Genomic DNA, 19495 nt, shown 5'->3' with positions numbered 1-19495 from the left:
TATTCTGAATTTGGGCTGAAACACCTAACAAAACAAAATCAGTCTGGTCACTATTTAACATTGTTATTGGGTTTTGCCCCTGATGATGTGATGCTTTGCAGTTTTTTGCCACAGTTGTCTAGTCAATGAATTATTCAGGCCAGGCTTATAAATTACCTGTTGATAAAAAGAGTGGTCAAAACATTAAGCTTTTGAAATAACTATGTGGCAATTTAAAATTATTTTTCTGTATTTCTTCATTCTCCTCAAATTAGCAGTGTATTTGTAACTAATGCTGCCTAATGTCAGCCACAAGAAGATATATGCAAGTGATTTATCTACATGATCAGATGGACTAGGAGGAGACTGATAGTAGCTTGATGATCAAAGGACAATGCTTTGACAATAAAAAATCAATCATCACAGAACTGTGATTCCTTTTAGTTACTAATATTTTTTTGCTTTTGTTCTTAGAGTGTGAGTTGCAAGATATGCATCAATTAATAGACTTAATTTCTGTATAATCAGGTTGCATATTGGACTGATACTTTTCTTTCTCTTATTTTCCTCACAGGTGTAGTGAAATTCATAACAACAGCCACATATTAAGGTTTGACGAATCAATTTCCTTTGCAGAGAACCAGTAATAGTGGCATCAAATGCCCATTCTTCAGTAAAATAAAAACACTCTACCTCTTTCAACATGTTAAGCTCCCTAAACAGACTTTAATGTCATTTATATGTATTGCTGTAACGATCACCAAGAGACATAAAACATAAATCAATACATAGTAAAGCATCTGTGATTTGGTGAGTGGTCTTTCTGTTCAGCATTTTCTACAGTGCTGGTTAGTTATGCCTTTGTGCCTTCCTCAACATGACTGTTTTGTCTCACATGGTGACTGCAATGACAGAGGTAATTAGCAGAGTTGCAAATGTTTCTAATTACTTTATATCACTTTTAGAGAATCTTAAGTATTTGGCAAATTGAGCTTGTCTCTCTGAGCTTCTCAATGGAATGGGAAGTAATCAAAGAAGAGTGTCTAAAGCACTGAGGGCCAGTGCTACAAATGTGAATAAAACAGCACTGTTTTGAGTAGCTAGATCAGCTGATCATCCATTTGGTACACCATTCTCAAAAGTGTATTCTCAAAATACCAGACCAAGCTGCAGAACAAGGCCATGCTAGACACCTCCTAGTGATGATCCACTAACAGAGCCGATGGGGAAAGAGAATACAGCATTTTGCAGCATGGTAGGGCTTAGTAGGGGTTTTGTTCTCTTTGACCTATTGACTGCTTCCCCTTCTATTTTTTTACTTTTTTTACCACTGCTTCATGGCTTCAACTTCTGAAAGGCATATGAGGCCTGCTCCCCATCAGGCATACAGCTCACCCTTCTGTCTGCAATACTGACTTGCTTATTCATGCTTCCTGTTATAGAAACACTAAGATATATTTTATTTTGCAGGTGCTTCCTGGGGAAAAAAATGGAGGTGTGTTTAATGATGACTTCTGTGGATTTTCATTTGGCCTAGGATGAAGGAGCTCTAAAGATCAGTTGAGATCTGAGCCAAGCTTATCTCCATAGGGTATTCATCAGGTCTGCTATGCCAGACCTTGCAGTATGATTGCCAAGCCTCTCTGGTGCATAGGTTTACTATACTGAGTCCTATCAACATGCATGGCTGTGCTATATTTTAAGGTCATAATATTTTATTGAAATTGCAGTAAGGATGTCTGTCTTATGTCAGGAAGATGTAAGTATTAGGGTAGTTAAGTTCTGTCTTTTTGTGTGCTTAAAACATCTAGATTCCTTTTTAGCTCGTGTCTTCGATTAAAAAAGAGTACTGCTGCAAAGAGCAGGGCTGGGCAAAAACTGCTTTGAAGGAACTGTACACACTTCATGATAATATAAGTTAGAAACATCTGGAAATGTTGCATAACACTAGCCCAACCTTGTCTAGAGAAATAAAGTGATCATTTGAGGATTTCCACTTCTATATTATCAGCTCTTTCTGAAGTAGCCTAATCTAAACTTTCCCATAGAAGATAATTCTTATTTGTCTTCTTATTCTTTCTCCTTCTCTGAAATATTCCAGAACAGTTGTTTGGGGTGGTAAATTCTTTATATATATCTGGTGATTTCTTACAGGATTTTTACTGCTACAGGGATGTTTGTAAAATAAATTCCTGCGTCAGGTTATTGCTTATCTTTAGTTTTAAAATCTTGAGAGTCTAATTTCTTACAACTAGAGGCACTGTCAACTATGACACTCTCTTTCACAGAATATATTGAGTTGGGAGAGGCCCACAAGGATCATCGAGTCCAGCTCCTGGCCCTGCACAGGACCATCCCCAAGAGTCACACCATATGCCCGAAATGGGGAAAAGTCGGGTAAAAGAAATCATATTTTCAAATACAATTGATGCATTTTGCAAATCCTTTTGGTTGGGTTTTTTGGCTGTTGTTGGGTTTGGGTTTTGGGAGTTTTTTGTAGATTAGATAAGGTGTAATATTACCTATATTTTAATGTCTTATCTTCTAATTTATTTTTAGAGGATATATTTTCCTTTTTTGTTTCTATGCATTTTCTCTGTATTTCATATAGGCTTTGCTTTGTTTACTTTATCGTTCTACTTATTTTTTCTCCTTTGTCTGTTACACCAAACCCTTTTAAACCAATACCAGCAACAGAGAAATTCTATTAGGCTATATTTCAGTTCAAGTTCAATGCAAATCTTCTACATTTTTAATTGCTTCTTTTTCTACTTAGATTTTCTGCATATGAAATTATCAGAAGTCAGGAACTTATTGCCAACTTATAGCCAGGTAAAGAGAAAAATGTAGCTATGCTCTGGCATTGTCTTTGTCATTAGAGGCTAAAGCTGTAGCATAAGAACTACGATAACTTGAAGTTAATGTCATTTTAAAGTGACATTAGCCTTAAGACTCTGAATACTGTGAATATTTGGTATTTCTTCACCCTTCAGTGGAGGAGTTGGAAGTCTCTAAGATATCTTCAAATAAAATAGGATAAATGAATGACTAACACATTACACAGCTATGGCTAAAGGAAATCAACTTTCAAAGTTCAGCTGGAAGTTTTCAACATAGTGCAAAAAATTTGTTTTCAACAAGTGTAAAAAAACCTAAGTCTGCCACAGTCCATGACAACCCAAAATAGATTGTGCTTAGTGGAGCTATTGACCATATTCAACTGAATCAGTGAACTGTCATAGACAATAATGAGGTCAGTGAATTGTTACTATTACTTCTGTATTACCATTACTTCTGTGCAGCGTACACTTTACATCCATTTCAGAAATGCCTTTAATAATATTGGTGTAATCATTATAAGTGTAATCAATGTAAGTGTAATCATGATCACACTGTAATACATGAATAACCACACATACAAAAATGATACATGTTATGCTATATAAGCAATTGTCCAATACAGAGCAATCAAATTCATAGCTCAAAAACCATCACTTGTATGGTAGATCTCAAAATGGGAATTCTTCTCTCTCTACATGTATGTTTGGTGTTTTCTGTGAGGTGCCTGTCATTTTAACAAAAGTGACATGCAGAGTAAAGTGGAAAGGTCCTGTTTCAACCTGGGAAGAGGGTGGGGCAGACAGATGAATTGTTCCGTATTTTCTATGAAATCTTAATTGATTAGACGATCACCTTTATTCACCACAGAAAGACTTCTTTCTTTATGATGGATACAACAGCAGGAGAGCAAACTGTTGGAATTGATATACTTTGTTGCTTATCTGAAAGGAGATTTTTTGCCCTAATTTTGCACAATAGTAGAAACTTCCTTTAAATCCCATTTTCCTAACCAGCGCCTAGAATAGCTCTTGTTGTTAGATTCTAAGGACTCTATTGTGGCTTTTAAGCCAGAGCCCGCAGTAGGGGTTGTGGAGGGATGCACCGCCCCCAAGAAACTCCTAGAGGGTTTGTACTTGAGGACAAATCTGATGATAGAATTTAAAAATGGAACAGACCATTGTAGATCATCCAGTCCTCCTATCTGCCAGCACAGGATTTTCCCTCCCAGATATTCTTAATGCATTGTTCAATGTAAAAGTCTCAACTCTGGGAGTTTCCAAAGCTTTGCTTGGAAAATTTTTGCCTCCTTTTTTCCCTCAGAAGTAGGAGGACACAGCAGCAGCCATGACCATGTCTTTTAATATATATCAGTGTGTACTTTGGACTGGTTTCTGCCTGCTGGCTGGTGTGAATAGGGGGCAGATGGATACGACATTTCTCTTTACTGTCTCCAGATGACTTAAAAATACCACGTGATCCCTATGCCCTAGGAGGAGATTTGGAACTGCCTTAAACCATCACCTGTCCTTTAATGAATGTCTCAGATTTTGTAAAGTGTGATCTAAAGTGTAATTGCTCAGTTCTGTAACATGGTGCAGTTAATTTGAGTTTCAGTCAGAAAATGTTGTCCTAATTTTCTGGGTGGTGATTACTCTGCCAACCAGTGAAATTGGCTTGAATGTTCCAGTGCATTTTGTTTACTGTTTAAAGGCTGAAAACTCCAGTGTATTATTTCTTTCTTGGAGAATAATAATAGTGCATTCTTCAATCTTCAGTGTTGATACACCCATCTTCCAGGAGGATTTTGAGATATTTCAATTATCAGATATTTCACAATGCTTTTTTTAAGGGCTGTTGGAAAGCAGACACTGAATTTTCAGAAGTTATGCAAGTCTTTCATGTGGAGATGAACCTCCAATCCTGCAAAAAATATCTTGTGTTTAATGCTGTTATATGTGAGCAATACTGTCAGACTTATAAATAGCAACTCAGAGCTTGATGAATCCATGGGATAAACATATAGCGCTGAATTATCTTGGCATTTACACGTCAGGCAGTGTCTATGAAGTCTCCTGTGTCTTTGGATTAATGTAATAAGTAGTGTAAATAGGACTGTTTTGTAGGGAGGTATGTGGGAAGTCAGTGTTGTACAAAATCTGCCAGTAGTGACTATAATTGTCCGAGAAAATCCTGAATGCATCATGAAGATTAAATTTCCATTGGCGTATGTGCCATTGTTCTTTGAGAATCAGTAAATGACACAATATGTTTTAACCCAAGTGATTGGAGGTTAATATTGAGCAAACACAATTTAAAAGAGTTTTCCACTTTCAAAAGAACGTTTTTAAGCTCTACTTGTCTGCACATTCTTAAGTGGGGAAAAAAATTTCTCTAACAAAATACTAGCAAAGAAAATCTTTAGAGGCAGAGAGAAGTTTACCTGTAGAAAAAGCAGAAGGGATAGAAGCAGATGAAAAGCCACTGAAAATGAGAAGTGGCCCATTTCCTTGATCTCATGATATATAGTAGACCTGAGAAATTATCAAAATGCTTTCATTAATGCATATTTTGTAAGATATACAGAGCATAATTGTTCAGTTGATAACATTGTAGTGTTTTGCAGGGAAAAACATTTGGTTTCAGTTGGACAGTATGAATCCTGTTCAAATGAACATTGCAACTACTTAGTAACATGCAGGTGGCCAGGACAATGAGTTCTTGCTTTTTTTGTGAAGTTCTGTCTGCACCAAGTAAGGAAAGTATTTCAGGAAGACTTCCAGAGTTTGAAATGAGCCATTTTTGAGCAGCATATTTATCTGCACTATCCAGAGGTGACACTGCCTATGTGAATACATTTGACTCAGGCTGGAGTTCATAAGTAAAATTACCAGATTAATCAAAGCATCAGGCCAGCTTGCCACAAAAGAAATGTTTAATTTTATATGCTAAGGTATTTTCCATATTAAAGCTACAGACAGACATAAGGTAGGAAGCCAAATTTCAATATCTAAAGTTCTTTGTCAGTTTAATTAGCTGTTGTCTGGCTTTCTAATAGTTTCAGAATCTGATTTTACATATTACAGTTTGATGGTTGTGGTGCCTAGGAGGAACTACAAAAGAGTACCTCTTCCAAAAATCAGATGAATTTTAGAGCTATTCCTAGAGGCATTTTCCATCTACATTATTGTCCTGCTTCATTTTGCGCCACTTTCAGTTTCCAGGTAGAAAAAATACGTGGAGTGTTGTATAATTCCTGGACATAATTTCTCTCCAAAACCCCTTTTAGACTTTATGCCTTTCCACTTCTGGGTAAGTGGCAAAGACTTAATAGATGTCCTGGTCAGGGTGTAAAGATAAGGATGCATTTCCATTTCTGTGAAATGGCAGCAGACAGGATGATTCTTTACCTGTGTATTACACAGTTTGCTTATAGTTTGTTTATTCTTTGCCAAATATTATGAAGACTGCATGTACCTAGATTTCCCGGCAGTTCCTTCACTACATTTTGCACACTTCTATTCACCCCTGCAGTGACCTCATGGACTTCCTGCCATCTGCCATTATTCCTTTATTCTAATGTATGGTGCAGACTCACGTAATTTATGACTATGCCTGATATTTAGTAGATAGACAGGATTATTGCCCACAGATGGCTGTGGTTCACAGCCAGAGGCATCTTCACAGAACTAGTGGGAAGAGATTTATTCATGTTACCATGTGACTTCTACTGTAAGCTAATTTTAGCTCTGGGTTTCTCTTGATAAGTTAAAATGAAACAAGAACTCTGGGTCAAATTTATTATTGCCTCAAGTGATGCAGTTTCATCGATTTCTGTTGAGTCATACCTGTATGTCAGGTGGGAAATTAGCTGTTCATTTTTTTCCATTAGTAAAATAAAATCTATGAGAGTACATTTTAACTATAATGCCTGTGTGCAGTTACAAATACTTCTGGTCTTTAAGCTGCACCTTTGGAGCAGAAACAACAGAAAAGATTTATAAAGTCATACAGTTGTTGCCAGTAGATGACATTGTCTGCCAGCTTTACATTTTCTCTGCTTCTTTTTATGGGCCACTGGAGTCATATATTCTGTCATTCTCAGTGTGAGACTCGGAACATTTCTTTGGCAAAGTCAGGGAGACTGGCGTGTTGAAAGTGAGCCAACGCAGTCAGGTGGTTTCATTTGTACTTGATTTTGACACTAGTTCTTGCAGCAGATAGCACATGAAAATTGTATAGTATCTTTTTGGTGTGTTTGTTTCATTGCTGATGAAATAGTTGCTGCTGAGAATTTAAGAAATCTAATTAGTAATAAATATTCTGAGTTGAATCAGTGGCTTTTCCAATATCTGCAAATTCTGTTCAGTATAGTGCAGCCTTAAATGGGTCTATGTTATAACACTGCAACTACCAGTATGCAAATTAAAGTGCCTGCATATTTTCTTGCTGTAGACTGAAGCAGAAATTCTGAGCCTCCAGGTTGTAATCTATAGGGCGTTTATAAGCAGTTGGGCTTGAGGGGAATGGTGCTTGAAACAAAAGCCATCTGGAATACACATTTAAGATTCTGCTATGGGAGAGCTAGGAACAGAAGTAGACATAGGAAAATGCTGCATTCTCACCCTGCAAGGTGCTAAGTATCCTTTCCATTTCACTAGGAAGTCAGTGGGAATCAGAAGCACTCAGCACTTTCAGCTTCATGTACTTCAGGAATGCCATATGCAGTTAAATATGTTAAACCAAAAGGTGACGTAAGTAAATATGCTAGGTGAGGTTCTGCCAGCAGAGTTATTGATGACAGCATCAATGTAAGTTGCCACTATTTGTCATTACTGCTTTTGTTATGACAAAGAGGACGTAGGCAGTATTTTTAAAGTTTTGCTTTTCTGTGTTGAAACTCATCTGGACTGACACTTGTAAAGAGCACATCTGATCATACTTTCTGGCATCTATGTTCCCTCTGTTTTGACAGAGCAACTTTTAAGCCATTGCACTCATTTCTCAAAATGGGACAGTATGGGTAAGAGTAAGAACAGAATTTCCATTCTACTCCTTACTGTGCAGCCTGGTTTTCAAACATGCTTGTTATGGATGAGAGAACAGAAAGGTAAAGGGTGCATGTTTGCATGTGGAGGATTTGCAGTTGTTTGCTTTGATAGTATGAACTTAACACTGGTTTTGTCCTTCTGTGGTCCCTAAAGTTGAGCTGGTATAGAAAAGAGTGCAGTACATGTCCCACTGGAGACTATAGAGCCTGTGTAGGTGGGTCAGCACATCTGAGTTCGCTGTTTCAGGTGCAACACCTGCAGGATTTAACCCTATGGAAAACTATCTCCCCAGCCTTTACTAAAGACATTTCTAGAAGGCACAGGCTAATTTCAGATTTGACATGTCAAGACACAGAGAAAAGTCATTGACACAGCAGGCGCATTTAAATATGACTGTCTAATTATGCAGTGATGCAAGTTTGCTCCCAAGAAACTAAATGTAGAGTGTCATGGCAAACATGGTATCTGCCTGTCATGCTGTTAAATGGAAAATCAGTATTTGGCAGTAAGGCACGTTTCATGTATGAAACCATAAAAATCATGGTGTGATAAACATCTGATCATACCCGTTCTTAATCTGTACTGGTTTCAGTTGGGGTGGAGTTAATTTTTGTCACAGTGGTTATGTTTTGGGGTTGTGCTAAACACAGAGTTGATAATATAGTGATGTTTTTGTTACTGCTGTGCAGGATTTTGATAGGGCCAAGGCCTTTTCTGCTTTTTGTACTGCCCCAGTGGAGTGAGGATGTTGGGGGGTTGTGGGAGGCTGGGAGGAGACACAACCCGAGCAGGTGGCCTCAACTGACCAGTACCAAGGGATATTCCAGACCATACAGCATCATGCTCAATATATAAAGTGGGGGGAAGAAGGAATTGGGGACATTGGGAATAATGGCATTTGTCTTTCCAAGTCAGGGTTACATGTGGTGGGGCCCTGGTCTCCTGGAGGTGGCTGAACTCCTGCCTGCCCATGGGAAGCAGTGAATTAGTCCCATGTTTTGCTTTGCCTGTGTGCACGGCTTTCGCTTTCCTTATTGAACTGTCAGTATCTCTACCCATGAGTTCTCTATCTTCTACCCTTCCAGCTGTCTCCCCAGTCCTGTTGTCATGTGAGTGACTATGTGCGGCTTGGCTGCTGGCTGGGGTTAAACCACAAGAAGTACGTACACTTATTTCCCTTCTGCAGACTTGGGGGTTTGCAGCATGTATGCGGGTTGTTACAGAGAAATGTAACTTCTGAAACTTGAGTAGGTATTTTAAGGTTTGATTTCAAGCTTACTTAGTTAGTTTTGATTTGAAAGCTGTGCAATAGAATTCTGAATCAGTTTCAAGTGACCATAATAGAGAATAACAGAGCAATGTTGTTCTGCACCTACTGCTAGTCTAATTCTGGCGTGTGGAGAACTTTACTGGTGGCTAAATCTAAATAGAGCCTGGAGCCTAATTGTGTGCTGGGGGTGTGAGGCAGGTAGTTTACAAACATGATCCTGGCTTGAGGGCATCTTTCAGTGATAGAAGTGTTTTCTTGCCGTTATCACATGCCCTGTGTCAAAATTCTTTGTTTGAATTGGCAATTCTGCCTTAGATAAATGTTGCTTTATCTCTACCCAGTTGTTGAAGTTTAAGGAGGCAAGCAAATGTAGAGAAATAAAAGTGCAATAAAATACTATCTCAAATTATAATCAGACAGCAATTGTTGATACCTATTGAGAAAATCTAAGTAGTTCGTGAGAGTTATTGCATCTTAAATGGATTGTGTTATTTATTAATTTACTTGCACAGTGAAGTACAGGAATTCACATCCCTTACATGCAAAATGCTACAGAGTAAGATAGGCAGATTTGTTCTTTCCATCTTTTGCTCAGTATCCAGTTCAATACTCACATTTACAAATTTTTACAGTCAGCTGACTGGGGTTTTTACACCTGCTTTTGCCATGCTTTCTCCTTTACACTGACTAGATCTGTATGTAGTTAATAGAGTTGATTCTGCAATGTTGACATCATTCAGAATTGCAATAATTTAACCCAATAATCAATGAATGTTTTGAGATAACAGTATTCCCCAAAAAGCCATTAGATGAGGCACTAAATTTTCTTAGCACTCTCTGAAATACCCCTGCGGAGAAGTAAAATATTCCTGCAATGTACATATTCAGTCTAAGACTACCTAATTAATGACTCTAAATGCCATCTTCTCTTAGTCATGATGGAGAAAGGCTATGTGTTTTGAGCCCAAAAACATTTACTGAATGACAAAACAGATATTCAAAGCAATCCAGAACAAAGACAGTGAAAATTGAAAAATAAAGAAAATGAACATTCACAGTGAATCTTTTAATATCTGAGTTCGAGATCTATCTTCAGTGAGATCCCTTGATGTTCTTATATCAATCAACCAGACAAAAATTGCAAAGTGAAGGGTGTGACTCATGTGCTCACTGGTATATTCAGCCAAAATTACAAAGCTGAGCAGATCCCATAATTTCTGGCTTTCCAGCACTGTCTCTGGCTCCCAGCATCACTTCATCATCACCACCCTGCCAAGAATCTCTACATTCATCAGTCGCTAAAATGTCATATATGCAGAAACCATTCATCAGCCTCAGACTTAGCTTATATAGGCTTTTATTTAGGGCAAAACATCAATCCCATCTCATTTCTGTTGCCCATATCCCTTTATACATTCACTCTCTAAGATTCTGCTGCCATCTGTAACCAGTACTTAAGCCACAAATTAATTTGAGCCAAGATACTTCCTCTGGGAGAGAAAAAATTTCTCCTCTGTTTTTTTTCATGTTAGTCATAATCTGAAGAGTCTGTCCTGGAAGATCTACAGAGATGGAAATGGATTTGATATCTAAAGATGGAAATGGATGGTGGAAACTGACTCTCTGATGAACAAGAAATACAACAGATGGTTATTACGTGACCTGGTACCAGTTACGTCTTTATTCTCATGCATTTTTCTGTTTTGTATTCAGCATTGTTTTCTCTCCTTGAAATATTACTATCTGCGTACTGACATCAGTTCTTAAAAATTATGTTTTAATTTGTTAGGATTGTATTGCAGACTGCTACAGATCCTCCCTAATTCTGACTAAAATATTGCTGTGCCGAGATATTCAGTTTCTCAAAAGAATTTTCCTAATTAATTTATTGCTTACCAAGTGTTGATTTATAGTTCACATTATAAACACCTTTTCTAAGCATGTTGTAACTATTTAGAAAATAACTATATATAAAATTTATCTGCTTTTTTTTTGCTTATTACTGTCTGATGGGACTGCATACAGCCACACTGCAGATATCTTTCTCCAAACAGTTTTCTGCAAGGCTGAATCCTTCTGGAGACCTAGGAAAACTTTGTGAAATCCTGTGTTTTCTGGAAGAGAGCAGTTCGCTGCTCTTCACAGACTGCTGATTCTGGTCATAGCCATAAAAGGCCTAATTACAGCCTTTACTGGAAACCCTGTAGTATCCTTGGCACCTGCTGCTGCTGCACAGTGAGTACTTTTCTTGTTGCACAATGGATCTGTCCTTTTCATTGCTCCACAATCTTCCTTCTCACACCTTCAAACAAATACCATTGTTTCCTGGAGAAAGACTGTTTAAAGGGTGCTGTAGCATTCACCTTTCCAAATGGCAGAGCTGTCTCTGTGGAGCTCTGTCATGCTAGAGGGCTCATTCCAGTGTACAAGTACTTCCTCCTAACATAATCAGGAAAGGACAGCTAACACATAATTTCATGTTTTAGGTTGTCAGGTGGTTCTTGGCTCCTTAGAAGCTCAGATCACTTCAAGGACAGCAGGTATTTGTTCCTGATGTTGAGCACTACACAATCTTCCTATACCATCCCCTTCTATTTTAAAGGGAAGGGGAAAGGTGAATTTTCAAAGAGAATTACTGATTATTAAATTTTCATTGAACTAAAAATATAATCTGCAGGAGTTTAAAGCAACTTGCTGGCAGTGTTTAAAAGTGGGGAAGGTAGCAGTTCTGATCAGATCCTGCCCAATCAGAAAGTTAATGGAAAATGGTAGGAAATACAATCTAGAAGGTTCTGGAACATATTGATAATTAGACCAAATCTGCCATCATTTTTAAATCAGAAATTTTCGTGCCAAGTTCCTGGTATTATACTTTGTAGTGAGTTTCAGTGCAACTCACTGAGTTTTCTGAAAACTTTTTTGATCAAATGGTTCAGCTGTGAAAAAGAGAAGGTAGAAATAAAACCAAAGCTTTGTGAACAGTGTACAATGGTCTTTAGTTTCAAATTCAGGTCTGGGTCCAACTTTTGAATTCCTGAAAGTCTCTTTGAATCCAGGCTTTTCGTTTAGGGCACAAGGTAGTTCTAGCAGTCTTTTGCAGGTCTAATTAGGAGCTTAATTTCTTTATGAAAGAAGAATATCAAGTTGATTTTTTTTCTTTATTTATTTTATAAGAAAATCCTATGTCCTGTGGGGAAAACCAAAGCTAAGTTTAGATGCTGTGTCTACACCAATGGACAGGTGTGATCAGACTGTTCAGACTGAACACTTCTCACAGCATAAAGGGAAAGAGAATGGACAGAGGCATTATTCTGTTTTGGGGTCCAGACCTCGAAAGATTGGAGATCTGGGGATCAGTGCTATGAATTTACTTACATAATTAATGGGAGACTTTATTTTTGTCTACAGTGAGCTTGCATGTAGTCCTGTTAGGAAAAATTACTAATTCTAAGACTATATCTCATAGTCTTTGGGCAAACACATGCCAACTCTGTGTTTGGGAATGTAACTTTTTTCCACTGATCCCAGAGTAAAATATCTTGCCTGACCTCATAAAGTGTTGTAAAATTTATTACTTACAGAAGTTGAAAAATGGTTCCAGTTACTCCTTTCTCAGTATGGGCCACATCAATCCCAGTATCACATACTAGTGATACTGATATCACTAGTGAAAAATGGCAGCCTGGGAATGCAGTGTATTTATTTGGGATATAAGTGTAACACCGAGTCACCAACATAGCTTTCTGTAGATTTTTGAAATTTACAACATTTTTGTTCTAAATTCAGGGTGGGAGAGGTGGGAGGAAGTGTTATACCCCTGTGAAGTATGGTGCCAGATGACCTTTCTGCCCGAAATAGTATGATCTGTTACAGCATGTTATTGTACAGAGAAAGTAATTTAATGCTACTAGTAAGTGGTACAAGAAATCATATCGGTAAAGTTTGGAGTTTTGCAATTATTACTTTTCATCTCCTTAAAAGGATTATGTTCTCCACTCTTGTGTTGGTGGGCTGAAGTGAAGTCATAAAACCAGTTACAAAAATTTATATCTGGCAAGTTTTTTCCATGTGGAAAAAAAATGGGAGATAACTATACTCATGGTCTGGAAAAGCTGATAGAGGAAAGAAAGGAAAGTTACTGCCAAGTAGGCATATGCTGGTCAGATAAGAATGATCCCATACCTCAGTTATAATGCCTGCTACTACAGGCTCTTCAGACCACCCTCTTAGCTGATTTATGTGATTGAATATAGCTAGGATTGGGCTTGAAAGACAACTCAGTATCTCTAGCAACTTCTGAGTATGTCAACAGAGCCTGAGGTAGAAGGCCTAGTTTCCTCCTTCCCGGAGGTCAGTTGTTTGCCAGAGACTTGTCTACCTGCTCCATCCCTCTTTCCACCCCAGCCTCCTACATACACCCCTGCAAGCAGAGTGGGTAGCCACTGCTGGGAGTTCAAGGAGCTTGCTCCTTGCAGTGGTCTTGATGTGGAACTGCTCTTGGAGATAAAAGTCCCCATTGCACACCTGGAGAGGGGAGAGGCCTGCCTGCCTTGCCAGCTCTTGCCTGTGTTCTCTGTTCTGTTCCCTTCACCAGCCAGTCCTTTCTCCAGTACAGCTATGGTGGGTGACTGTGGGGCCTTCCTGCTGCCGGCGCTCTGGAAGGGAAAAAAATTCCCTTGTTCTGTTTCTGCCATATGGAAACCAAGACTGTGGCTGGTTATGGTGATGTGAGAAGCCTGGACAGAGATGAGACCTTGCCTCTGTATGCTCTGCTTCTGTTCCTCCCAATGGCAAATAGCTTTATGGCCTTTTTCTGAGGGGTGGGGATTTCCTTAAGCCACGGGCCAGAAAACCAATTTCAGCCTCTGAATTCTGTAAACTGTATAATAGATGATGTGTTTCTGAGCCTGTGGTGAGGACAACTTTGTGGTCCAAGCAGGAGTGACTTGGAGGACAGTAAGAGGAGCACCCAGGAGCACATTCACTGTCAGGCAGGGCCTCCTTTGCTGGGGATGGGCATGGTGGAAGAGAGTTTTGTCATGCTGGCATAAGGCCTTCACTTCAAGGCAGTGGGCTTGTTGGGGACCAACCCAGTTTCCCTGGAGCAGGAGGGAGAAATACCTAAGAGTCTGGGAGAGGACTGTGAGCTCCGTCCAGGCATCCAGAAGACTGGGGCATGTAGAGCAACAGCGGTCAGCGCCCGGCATTTGATCTTGGCTAGACAGTACTTTCACGGGAGCAACCTGCAACTTTGCCAAACTCCCCCTTCCCCACCAGTACCCTGGAAATGCAGGTGACACCTCGTGTTTTCTTCTGAAACATATTTTCCAGCTCTACTTTTATATCCATCCAGTCCCTTGGGATCTTCTATCTGCATGTATGGTTCCCACTAATTAATAAAGGCTTCCAGTTCAGTGGGCCTTCTTTTTAGTTTCTGATGGATGAACCATTCTTGGAAGAACCTGCCTATGATGTTCTAGAGAGAATCTTGTGGGCATATTATAGGATCTGATCTTTTCACTAGTAAAGTGAAGGAAAAAAATTTGCTATCACCAGTATGCCAATTTTATTTGTATTATAGCACCTCAGGTTTGTAATTTGGTAGATTGTGCTGAATTCAGTGAAGTTATAAAAACCTAAACATTTATTCAGTAGCTTTGATTTACCCACTTAATCATTTACTTGTTTGCAAGAATTATCTGTTCTGCATCCACCTGGAGCTTTGCTTTTATTACACTTTGTGATCTAAAATTTGGCTAAAAGAAAAACCCTCAAGGTTGACAAGGACTAGGATTGACAGAACTGTGGCTCTTTGAAATCCCTGTTGTCCATTTAAATTTTAATGTTTCTATCATTTGTTCCTCAGTGTAAATTAACAGCCATGGCAGTGTGTTGGGTTTCTTTTCTGAAGTCAAGACTTTAAATTTAATTCAATAGCCTAGATTTACAGCTATTCTATATTTCACAAGGCAGAATCAATAATGTGACTGAAGTGAAGAAGATAAAAATTTATGGTATCTTGCAATTTAATGGTTGAAAAGATGCAATTGGAGAGATCATAAATTGTGAAGGAGTTTATGCTTCATTGCTCCTGATTCAGTGCTTGCTGTTAGAACTTGATTTGTGACTATTCACAAGGTGTGATTAATGGTGTGATCGATGCTTGCTTCAGTGCAGTAAAGCAGTTGTAATGCTCTTCATTAGAATAAATAAAATAAATTGACTGAGGCTTTATAAAAACTGTGTAACATTTAAAATCTAAAATGTCAATTTTTTTTTCCTGTTACAATTTAGGTTTCTTCAGGCAGTTTCCACCTACATCACATCAGTCATCGTCATTCTTTTTGGATATTATAGAAATCCATGTGGGTTTGGGTTAGCTTTATGCAAAGCTCAGTGAAGGGGAAAAAAAAAAGATTTGAATAGGGCTGAGTAGAGACTAAGATTTCTCATGGCTGTGTTTTGCCATCCTGGAAAAGTACATGTATTCTCCTTTAGCACATGCAAGTTTAAAGGAATCAAGGCAGAAAATTAATCTTTCCACATACAACTCTACTAAAACCAATAAAAATTAATAATGTTCATTGTTTTTGAATGGGATGGATGTATGATTGGCACCCTAGCAGAGACAATGAAGATAAAGTGTCCTTTTTGAATGGTGTTTTTTTGGTTTAAGGATGTTTGTTACATAATCCAAAGCTATCTCACAGTGTGCTCTAAAACAGTCAGGGGAATACGAGAAAAATGCAGCAGCCATGAAGGCAGTAGAATGTAATGATGTTAATGTTGTCATTTAAAGAATTTGGCTCCAGGAGAGACAAACAAGAAATAGGGTGGAGGATGCCTTGTGCTATTTAAATCCCCTGAAGTATATGAATCATTTTTAAGTTTTAAAAATATAAACATGCTGTGTAAAACCTTGGGGGGAAAAAATTGTACCGAGGAACTTAGGGAAAAAAAATTCTACTGTGGCTTGAATGTAGGGTTCTGTAATTTACTTTTGTTTGCCTTATAGAGAGATAAGCCTGTAACTAGCTGGAAAAGTTTATCAGGTTTCCACTGTGCTCCCTTGCTCTGATTTTCTTTGGTGTCCTTTGTCATGGTGTGTGTAGAGATTTCCGGTTTGTGTTGGATTTTAAGAGGAACGATAGGTAAATCTAAAGTTACTAGACAACAAAGCACCATTTGAGCAACAGCAGTGAACTAAATATTTCCTATAATTTTTATATCTTAAAATATGCTGTAACAACTCCAGGCATTTTCTGATTGGAATTGCAAAGAGAATGAAAAACGTAAGGAAACTAAAAATTATTTTGAAACACATAGCTATGTCATATTAACGCTTCTATTATTGCACACAGTATTTACAGACTAGCAGTTGTAACTTCACAAAAAAGAAATCTTAAAGTAGATCATATTCTGTCTTTCAGTAGTCTGGCAGAAATTCAGATGTTAACTACAACACGTTCTGACAGTAAACACATGGTAAAATGTGTGAGACTATAATGTGAGTAGCTACGCTTTTATTTTATAGATGATTTTTTGCTCCCTCACTGTCAATTGAAAAGCCAATAATTCACATACACATGCGAGTTTCTGTGAGTCATAAAAACTGGGCTGGGTGAGAGCAGACACAATGTAGCTGGAGTCATAGACCCCAGAGCATTGTAGCTGAAAGATCCCAAGAGCCATGGCGCTGTAGTGGGCCCGGAGGTGTAGTTACGTGCTGCACTCATGGTTAGTTGACCACCTGAGTTTGCCTCTCTCCAACAGCTATGCAAAAATGTAGGCCCACAAGGAAATGTGAAGCTCTAGTTGTGCATAACAAAACAGAAGGTTGACTCAACCCAAAACCCAGTTGTGTGGCAGAAAGAATACCTGTGTCCCCACTTGTTTGGTTTGATTGTGGGGTTTTTTCCTCCCAAAATTGTTATCATAATTTAGGACGAAGCAATAGCATGGAACCCTTAGAACCCGCTGTTTTACTTTATCATTAACAAATGCACCATCAGTCTTGTTTTATAGAAAAGAAGACTGAGGCATTGATCAATTTCTCCAGTATCATATGCCAAATTTGCTGCAGTGTGCTTACCACCATCTCTTTAGACCTGTACCATATTCATAGAATCAGAATATGCTGAGTTGGAAGGGACCCATCAGAATAATCCAGTCCAACCCCTGGCCCTGCACAGGATGTCCTAAGAATCATCATGTGCTTGAAAGGGCTTCTGCATTCCTCTTTTCAATATAGAAACCACACCCATTTATGGAAAGTCAGAAAGGATGCTATGACAGGATTTTGTTTGAGACTTTTTGCTTACTTTCAACTGTTTAAAAAAAAATGCTGTTAAGTAAGGATGTTTCCAGCTATTCAGGCATTTTGCAGGTATATTCAGCCAGAAATACATGGGCAGTATATAAAGAGTAGATTTTGTTATCAGGCTGAGGGACCATGGTTTCTCTGTATTTTTTCAAATGGTTTCTCTGTATTTTTTCAAATGTGACATGCTGTAAAAAAATGGCTCCAATTAGGCCAGGTACTGAAAGCAATATGACAATACTGAGGAAGCAGAATAATACAATGGAAGGGTTTTGGGAGGGCTGAGGCATTACACCATAACTGCTTGTTGTATCTAATCTAACCTCCTCAGAAAGAGCTGCGCTCTACACTGGGCTGTGTATGGGCATTCTCATCTGGCTCAACCAGCACTGGGGGTTTCACCTGGCAGAGGAAATGTTTGTGAAAGAGGAGAGGGTTTAAACTGAAATAGCTCTTCCACATTGCCCTTCTTTTATTTTCCCTCCCCACTAAATGTCTTGCTGCAGTCTAACTTAGTCCATTTCCAAGTGAATTAGACAAAAGGGTTACCCCTCAGACAGAAGGAGATAGTTCACATAGGAAGCTACGTGAACTGCTTGGAATATGAAAAGGATGGATTTACTAGTGCTGGTTCATCAACACACAAAGGTAGCAGTGTAGTCCATTCTCAAGCTTTATGTGCCCATGACATACTATGTGAACAACCAGACAGTTTGTGGTTTCTATTCATTTTTCCTCCAGAGGGAAAATTGTTGGTTGCTGTCCGAGCAAATATATTTCCTTCTTGTTTGGGTAACATCTGCAAATGTTGGCTTCTCCCTTGAATCAAATATTCTCTTCTCTGTTTTCTCTTTCTTTGTAACAGTGTCAGTGGTGAAGATTTAACAGTACCATAAAAGTCTAAGTGCTTTCAGTTGCAATTCTTGAATAATTTCAAGTTACAGTCAGAAAGAATGAGGCATGGCACAATTTACCTAAAGCTATACTCTTATTTTCTTGAGCTTAATCCTGCATCCTGTCCAGTGGACCATTCAAGCATGAGGGAAATCATGCCTCTATACTCAGTGGTATCTTTCCAATTTTTGAAGATGCTGGCTGTCCTTGTAGTAGCCAGCAGATGCTGCTGCAGAGCATCAATACTAAACCTACTCTTGCTATTTTTATTATCTTTTTATTTTTATTATTGTTAATGCTGAAAACATCTATTCCTGTGTAACCTTTGCAAATTTCAGGTGGGCTGATGGGGTCTATTTTTTTGTTTCATATGAGGGAGTGCTCCATCTTGCCTTTGCTCTTGCCATTTCTTTCCTAGTTATGAGTGTCTCTGCCTGGTGTCTATCAGTTTCTTATAGATCCCTCGCAGTTCATTATGGTGTTGCTCAATTTATTAGGACCAATCGTGCATTCATACTTTCTTTCATCTGAAGTGCACTTTTAAATGTTAGACTACGCACTAATCAAGTTGAACATAATAATGAGAGCACGTTCACATTGTTAAGGTAAATGATCCAATGCATTCATAGTGAAGATATATTTGAACTACAGTTTGTGCTTTTTGTCGCAATGTTGAACATTCTGGACAAGTATGAATTGTGTTGTTTTGCAGCAGCCTTGCAAATATGTGATTATTATTGCATTGCTGGCAGAACTCTGGATATTTCATTGCAGCTTTGTGATAAATTTCTAAGACCAATTAACTGGGTAAGATTTTATTGTGTAAATTTCTTCCTATAAATTGGAATATTCAATACATGAATGGCACTTCCACCTGTACATGCATGCATCTTTACACTTACAGTAGTGACTGCTGCATGAGGCTGAGCTTGATACTATGCACTTCTTCTCAGGGAAGGCAGTAGCTATTTATTAGCAATTTCAGTGTTGTTAATGCAGCCTGTGAAGCTGGTGAGTGGAGCTAAAAAAGTAAATTATTACTTTGGAGGTAGGAAGATGGGAGATAGTAAAGGCATTAAAACTTACTTCATGCTTAATGAGGCACATTTTGGGATTTGGACATTTTGTATTTTTCCATTCCTC

Source organism: Melospiza melodia, chromosome 8 (genome assembly GCF_035770615.1).
Source record: "Melospiza melodia melodia isolate bMelMel2 chromosome 8, bMelMel2.pri, whole genome shotgun sequence".
NCBI classification, from domain to species: Eukaryota; Metazoa; Chordata; class Aves; order Passeriformes; family Passerellidae; genus Melospiza; species Melospiza melodia.
This window is presented reverse-complemented; position numbering follows the sequence as displayed.